Raw genomic sequence first — 8,723 nt, forward strand, 5'->3', positions numbered from 1 at the left:
TTAAAAGATTTAATCATGTTTTGTAAGATTATGTTTCTGAGTTGCTACATGATTTTTCTGAGTTGCCGGTCATGACACTTTCGAGTCAACTTGAGAAGGTAAGAAGAATTATTGTGTTTGATCCTGGTGATCATTGTTCTTTATCTTTTTTCAAGGGATTTGCAAATTGGAATATTGTTCACTCTCGAATACTTAGTGATTCCAGTTTGTTGTCTACATTGCAATTTTTGTTTCATGACAAAAAGGTAAGTCCGATTTCCATTTTTGATCCCAGCATAAGAACATTTGTTCAAATTGTGCATGTAACACCCCAAACCCAGCCTGGACGTTATGGCCAAATCTGGCAATGTCACATTAAAGTATTTTTCGTAAAGTGTGCTATCGTTGAAAAACCCCTTTTCTAATTAATTATTTGTGTGATCTTAAAGTCGTTCGTTTAATTCAAAATGTGAGTTGTTTGTCAAAAAGTTAACCACATTAAAATGCCATTAGTATATTTGTATTTTAAAACATTATTTCTTGCGGAAGCTCTTAAAACCAATTATAGATTCATGGTGTTTTGAAAAACCCGCGTCTTTGCCAACTGCTAGCTGTTATAAATCAAAACCAATAAAAATCCCAAATTAAAAATAAAATTCCAAAGAGGCCTTTTACAATCAAAATACCTAAATTAAATTTACTTGTAATTTAATAATCAAATACGGAAGTACGTGTATTGTGTGGCCACCTTTGAGTCCCTCACAGCACCGATCTGCCTAAGATTGGGGATTACCTGTACAGTTAAAATAGGAAGGCGAGTTTACGAAAACTCAGTGTGTAATCCCATATAAACAAACAATTAGAAAACAAGCATAGTCTCGGCCTAAGCCCTTTTTCGTAGCAGTGTCAATATCAGTTTAGGCTTTAGCCCATCTCAATATAGAAACAGTCATGTGTTTGGGCCTTGGCCCATTACAAGAATAATAATCGGTCAATAATGATGAATCGAGTGCGATGAATGAATTAGTGCGATAACGATATACAAGTCCTACCCATCTAGCCTCTACACTCCATCTCCATCCAACCCTACACTCCATATATAATCAACCCACCCATCCCAACATTCCAAGTAGTACAGGTTGCGACACTAAATAGTATTTACAGCAGATGTAACACCCGAAACCCGGCCTGGACTTTATGGCTGAATCTGGCGATGTCACGTTGAAATGTTTTTCGTCAAGTGAGATATTGTTAAAAAAACCCATTCTCTATTTAAACTCTTTGTGCAATCTTAAAGATGTTTGTTTAGGTCCAAAATGTGAGTGTTTGCCAAAAAGTTTCTTCATATTAAAACGTCCTTATTAAATTTTTTAAAAAAACGTTCTTCATTTCCAAAATATCATTTTATAGCAGAAGCTTTTTAAAACAGTTGCGTACTTGCTTTGTAAAAACATTATCTCTTTTAAAAACTCGAGTTTTCCTATCACTAGAAGTTCAAAACCAAAGAAAATAAAAATCCCCAATTTAAAGTTAAAATCCATAGAGGCCTTATTACATAATGAAGCCCAAAATAAAATCTTAATTATAATATTAAAAGAAACTTCGTCGAGTGGCCACCTTTGAGTCCTCCGTCGCCTCGATCTGTCTAAGCTTGGGGAATTCCTGTACGGTTAACTGATGGATGAGTTTACGAACACTCAGTGCGTGAAATCCCATAAAAGCATACAATCAGAGTAAACACAATTTAGGCCTCAGCCCTTTCAGTTTCAGTGAGGGGCCTTAGGCCCTCTTTCAGCAACAGTAACAGTCTGTGCCTGAACCCATTTTAGTATCAGTGGTAGTCTGGGCCTTAGCCCATTTCAGAACAGTATGCAAACAAAGAATCCTATCCAATCCATCCACTACATACCATATTCGTACCAGCCGTTGTAACACCCCGTACCCGAGACCGTTACCGGAGTCGAACACGAGGTGCTAACCGACTAATTCATTTACTCTCGCAGTCCAATTAAAAATTTGTCCAGACGACTGGCTAACTGCGTCACTGTCACCTTAAAAATCATAACTTGAGTTCCACAACTCGAAAATCAGATTCGTAATTTTTCCCTGAAACTAGACTCATATGTCCATCTACATATTTTTTCTTAGAATTTTTTTGGTCGGGCCAATTAGTACAGTTTATTAGTTAAAGTCTCCCCTATTCCAGGGTTCGACTACACTGACCTTCATGCATTACGAATGGGATATCTCCATGTACAGGGCCTAAATACTGATTCCGTTTGTTTCTATAGAAACTAGACTCAAAGAGGAATCTATACATATATGGCATGACTCCTAATTATCTTTGGTTAATTTACAATGAATTTCCAAAGTCGGAATAGGGATTCCAGAAACCGTTCTGGCCCTATTTCACAAAAACCTAAATATCTCTTAACATACAACACATATGACCGTTTCGTTTCTTCCATATGAAAGTAGATTCATAAAGTCTCATTTACATAATTTATTCACTATTTAATTCCATATCTACTATTTTAGTGATTTTTCACATCCACATCACTGCTGCCAAAGCATCTATTTTAGGGTAGACTTTATCTAACACATAGTTTCTATGACTCAACTAACCCTCTTGCATATATAGTCCAAAATATAATCAAGATGAACCATTCTAATGGCTGATCGTTGCCAAACATTTCCATGCCTCTTAATGAGCATATACATATCGAATGATTATAACATTATGCTCAAAACATTTATAAGCCATTTTCGCATGGCTATCCAAAATTATACAAATCTAAAGGGTCCATGACCCACAACAAAAGGGGTAGTCCTATACATTGACCAAAATATCCTCTCACTACTTGTAATATCCTGATTTTGGGCCTAGTCGGAATAGTGGTTTCGTGACCACAAAATCCGAGATATAAATAATTATTTTATGATTATTTTAAGGTCTATGATATGATTGCATGATTGTGTGAAAATTTCGTGAAGAAATTTTATGCATAAAGTGCTTAATTTGAAATTTGGGACTAAATTGAATAAATTGCAAAACTTGTGTTCTAGAAGTATTTTGCATAAAATTGAATTAGATTATTAATTAGAGGTCCTTAAAGAGTAATTTTACCAATTTCTAAGTCTATGGACAAAAATTGGACATGGATGGAATTTTGGAAAGTTTAGTAGTAAGGGCATTTTGGTCATTTAGGGTAAAATGAATTAAAATACAAAATTAAAAGCCAATTTTGCTCATCTTCAACCCCATGGCCGAATATAGCAAGGAGAAACCATGGCTAGGGTTTTCAAGCTTCCAAGCTCGATTGTAAGTTCGTTCTAGCCTCGCTTTTAATGATTTTTACGTTTTGGAGTCCCTAGCTCGATTTAGCTTATGCTAGCAATAATTTAACCTAGGGTTTATATTTGGAAAAATACCCATAGGTGAAATTTGTGTATTTTGGTGTTTTATGATAGAATATGAGGTTTTAAATTATGTTAGACAACTTGTGCTACTCGGTTTTAAGTGAAAACGAGAAAAGGGCTTAATCGGTAAAATACCTAATAGTCATAAGTACATGTTAGAGTGAGAATTTGATGTTGCCATAGAAGGAAAAATGATCAGCATGTCATAAAACATAAGAAAATAGGCTGAATTTTAATTTACGAGCTTTGGGGCAAAAGTGTAAATATGCAAAAGTTTAGGGGCAAAATTGTAATTTTTCCAAAATATGATTTTGGGTCAATTTGAATAATGTGAGTCCTAATTAGACTATATTTTAAATGATAGAGCAAGGAAAACTGAAATTGGGCTAAAATGGGAAAATACCAAGTTGTGGACGAAATGGTAAAAATAGCCATTTTAGCATACGAGGTAAGTTCATGTGTAAATAATGTAGCATAATTGTTATTTTTAAGTTATTGATATTAATTATATGTTATGCTGAATTTCATTATGAAATGTATGCTTTGTGGTTAATTTCAAATAATATGTAAATTATGTGAACTACTTGTTAAATATAATTGTTACTGAGTATTGATTTGGCATTCTACGAAGACGGCAAGGATAAGTGTTCGAGGAAAAGCCCGTTTGAACCTTAGGAATAGATTAGGATACAAGTGACATGTCACTAGGATGGTTGAGCATCCGAACTCGTTGAGTTGAGTCCGAGTTCACTTATGGATGCGAATGTCCGAACTCGTTGAGTTGAGTCCGAGTTCGTGAGATGTAACTAGGCATCCGAACTCGTTGAGTTGAGTCCGAGTTCACTTATGGATGCGAACGCCTGAGCTCGTTGAGTTGAGTCCGAGTTCGCTTATGGGCGGGTTACATGGTAGCTTGGCTACATATGTGGCACTTATGTGCAAACTTTCCATGTATCCGAATTATATTCCGATGTGTTCAACGGTAAAGTTCTACTCAAATGGAGGAATACTCAAGATGAAAGGGACGTATTGGTAAGTGTTGTGAAATGGATAATTTGAACAGGTATGTACTTAACCCTCGGGTTGAAAACTCGATATAACAACAATATGGTAAGATGATAAATGAAAAGGTGATATGAATGTCTTGGTGATGATTATGCAAATGATGTTTTATGTTTGCTTATATGGTTATGTTACTTGCTATTTGCATGTGAGCTTACTAAGCATTTATGCTTACTCCTCCTTTTCATTCCTTGTAGTGTTCACAAGCCAGCTCGAAATCGGAAACGGTCGGAGGCACGCTCACACTATCCGTATACCATCTTGACATAATGGCTTGTATATTTTGAGTATGGCATGTATAGCATTATAATCATTTTGTATATATGGTCTTATGATATGGTTATTGAGTGGTATGGAGATAGAAATGCTTGGTAATGATTAGCCATTGGAATGGCTAATCATGATCATATTTGGTATTATGTATGTCAAATTGCTAGCTAATCCATGGAAACCATGAAATAGGTAAAAATTTACCATAAAATAGATTCAGACAGCAGCAGTGACGTGAGTTTGAAAAATCACTAAAAATAGTAGAAATGGAATTAAATAATGAATAAGTTATGGAATTGAAGCTTGATGAGTCTATTTTCATATGGAATAAGCGAAACAGGTATATGAGCTATATTTTATGAGATGTTTAAATTTTTGTGAAACAGGGCCAGAGCGATTTCTGGATCCCCTATTCTGACTTTGGAAATTCACCATAAATTTTACAAAGATAATTAGAAGTCATGCTTTATATTTACAGATTCCTTATTGAGTCTAGTTTTATTAGAGATAAACGGCATAGTCATTGAAGCTCTGTACAGGGAGATATCTAATTCGTAATACACTGAGGTCAGAGTAGTTGAACCCTGAAACAGGGGAGAATTTAACTAATAAACTGTACTAATTGGCCCAACAAAAAATTCTAGAAAAAAATTAGTAGATATATATATGAGTCTAGTTTCAGGAAAAATTTACGGAATTGGATTTCGAGTTTCGTAACTCGAGATATGATTTTTAAAGCGACTGTGATGCAGTTAGCCAGCTTGTCTGGAAATTTTAAAATGAATTGTATGAGCTGTTTAATTAATGAATTAAGTCCGTTAACACCTCGTGTTCGACTCCGGCAATGGTCTCGGTGGGGTGTTACATTTAGTGGTATCGAGCAGGTTTAGTCGGTTCTCGGACTAACCTAGCATGTGTAAAAGTTTAGCTATACATGCCAGCGATCCGTGATAGTGTGATGTCTTCCGACGCGTATAAGTACCGCCTTATTTAGGCAGGTACTCTCCAACCGAGCTGCGCCAACCATGTTCAATGTTAAGTAAAGGTATTTGAGTAAAATTATGATTATGATAAGTCTCGGTTCAGAAAAGTATGAATAAAGGTTTATGATACATATGTGATAATATGTGAGATGAAAGTTCATGTTGTGATAAATATTCATATTTGCTTAATGCTCATATGATGTAGTGTATGTGGCTTACTTGATAAGATGAACGGAATAAATAGAAAGTAGTAGAGGTATGAATAAAGGTCATAATATTATGATACTGAATGAAAATGTCCTTGTCTTGATTGGATGTCGAATGTTGATGAATGTTAATGGTATATAATTTTTATGAGGTAAAGGATTATAATGAAATGAACTTATCTATGTTAAATTGTTGGACTGAATTATATGATTGTAATGATATGTACATGATGATGCACGAAATGAAAGTTGTGATTGTGATGCAAATATCTATGTTTATTTGGCCTTATATAATGTCATGAGCATGAATTAATTTAATTAATTGAATGGATAAGTAAAGCTGTCTAGAAAACATAGAATGTATGCATAAGTATATTGTCTAAATGGGACAATAGGAAAATTGGTGTAAGCCAACATGAATGAATGACATGATTTTGATGATGTTACTATGATGATGGAAGTTGTGTCATATGTGTATGTATAAGAAAGTCGAGTCGAGGTCCTACAACCTCCCCTTACCAAAGTGGTACTTATAATGGAATTTCATGAGATTTGTATTGAATAAGTTTTTGGTTGAGAACCCAAAGAGTTCAAAGATAGAATAATTATAAGTATGATCCGAGATTGAAAATGAGCTGATAAGTAAAGTCGAGCCGAAAGTATCGGATTGACGTAAAAATTATTGGAGTTATGCATCGTCCTAGTTAGAAAAGGAATTCTCCTTGGTAAATCGAATTACTCAAGTGCAAGGTCGAGAAAAGTGTAAATCAAATTTATTCGAATTGGCCTTTTTTAGTGAATGGTTTAATATAAAATTTGTGACGGTAGAACTAGTTGGGGAAATGATATTTCAAATGTGAATTATCCGAGTGTGACAGCTTATGACCGGACAGATTTAGCGATCTCTTTTGAGATGTTCTATGTGTTCACCCGTTCGTAAATATTTCTATGGCTATTGATCTTCGAAGAAATTCTTGTTATATGGGAATGTCTTCTAATTTGGTGTTGGATGAAAGCATTGGTAGTCCGATGGTTTATAATTTATATTGCTCTATTTCATCGGGTATTCTATTTCATTTCGTCGATAAGAATTGATGAGAGAATTCATATGATATTATGATTCTGCTTCTTCTACTTGATGCTTCATCGATATATATGTATGGGAAGATATATTGATCTTGTTATATTTGATTTCAGTGGATTAAATGATGTTTTATTTTGGACTTTCTTTCTTTGAAGAATTATCGGGTATTCGTATTTTCTCTATGAATTTGGTTTTCGATTCTCGGCATAGTATCGTATCTTGGGTTTCTTTATCCCGGATCTCTTTATTCGGATTTCTTTATTCGGGTTTCTCTATCTTGGATTTCGTATTCGGTTTTCTTGTTATCTTTGTTCCATAATTTGTCAATTACGACTCATGTTCAAGTACGTTCTTCACTTCGTGATAATCATGTCAAATATGACTATACTTCTAATTTGATCTTGGTAATGTGGTGATTTTAGTATTGGGATTTTTCTAATTTCGTAAGGATTTGACATCGAGAAAGGCATAGGTGATAAAAGCGCGAGTTTTAGTCGGTATGGTAAATTATTTATTTGAAAGATTTCATGTGACAATTATGTCGGGATTATTTTTCCCAAGTTTGATAATAGAATTTCATTTTGTACAGATCAAAGAGTAAATAGTTTGAACAAGAAGTCTATATTTAATAGAAAGAGTTGAATATTAGTTTAAGTCACTACTGAATGATAAGGTTTCCATCTTGTGAAAGCTGAAAAGTTTATTACATGTTGACGAGTTCGGATAGATGAGAATATTGGTAACAAAGCGTCGAACTAGACTAGTCTACATTGAGCAATGACTTCGACTTTCAAGAATGTATTGTTGTATGAATTGTGATGTGTTTCAAGACGGTGAGGTAATGTGATAGTTTAGAGCATCGATGTTACATAAAATCGGAGTTGTTAAAGGGTTAAAGCCGAGCATTGGGATCTATCAAAATTATCCTTGTCAATGTTGATATTGGGATGGAAATGAGAAGGATTATTCTTGAGGCCATATCGAATTATTTCTATGGCGGAAAAGGAAAATGGGATGTATCCTATTGTTAAATGTTTGGCGAGATCTATAAATCACATCTCGTATTGAATGAATTCCTACTCATCAGATTCATGGAATTTCAGGTCTCTTTAATTGTCGGATTTCTTGGAATTCCGGTCTCCATTAAATCAAGTTGAGATCCAGGTTTTATGTCATGATATCATGGGAAATTGAGAAGGGTTGAAAATTTAAGAACAGTTGAGAGTTGAGACTGTAAGCTTTTAGATCATATGAGAAATTGAAGAGATGTATTGGAGGTACAGTCTAAGTGCAAGTTCTTCGGCACCAAATATGAGATTAAAAGTGAAGACCACTTTTTCGGTAAGATTTTGGGACGAAAATCCTCGAAGGGGGAGAGTTGTAATATCCTGATTTTGGGCCTAGTCGGAATAGTGGTTTCGTGACCACAAAATCCGAGATATAAATAATTATTTTATGATTATTTTAAGGTCTATGATATGATTGCATGATTGTGTGAAAATTTCGTGAAGAAATTTTATGCATAAAGTGCTTAATTTGAAATTTGGGACTAAATTGAATAAATTGCAAAACTTGTGTTCTAGAAGTATTTTGCATAAAATTGAATTAGATTATTAGTTAGAGGTCCTTAAAGAGTAATTTTACCAATTTCTAAGTCTATGGACAAAATTGGACATGGATGGAATTTTGGAAAGTTTAGTAGTAAGGGCATTTTGGTCA

The sequence above is a fragment of the Gossypium arboreum genome, chromosome 9, assembly GCF_025698485.1.
Source record: "Gossypium arboreum isolate Shixiya-1 chromosome 9, ASM2569848v2, whole genome shotgun sequence".
Taxonomy (NCBI): Eukaryota; Viridiplantae; Streptophyta; class Magnoliopsida; order Malvales; family Malvaceae; genus Gossypium; species Gossypium arboreum.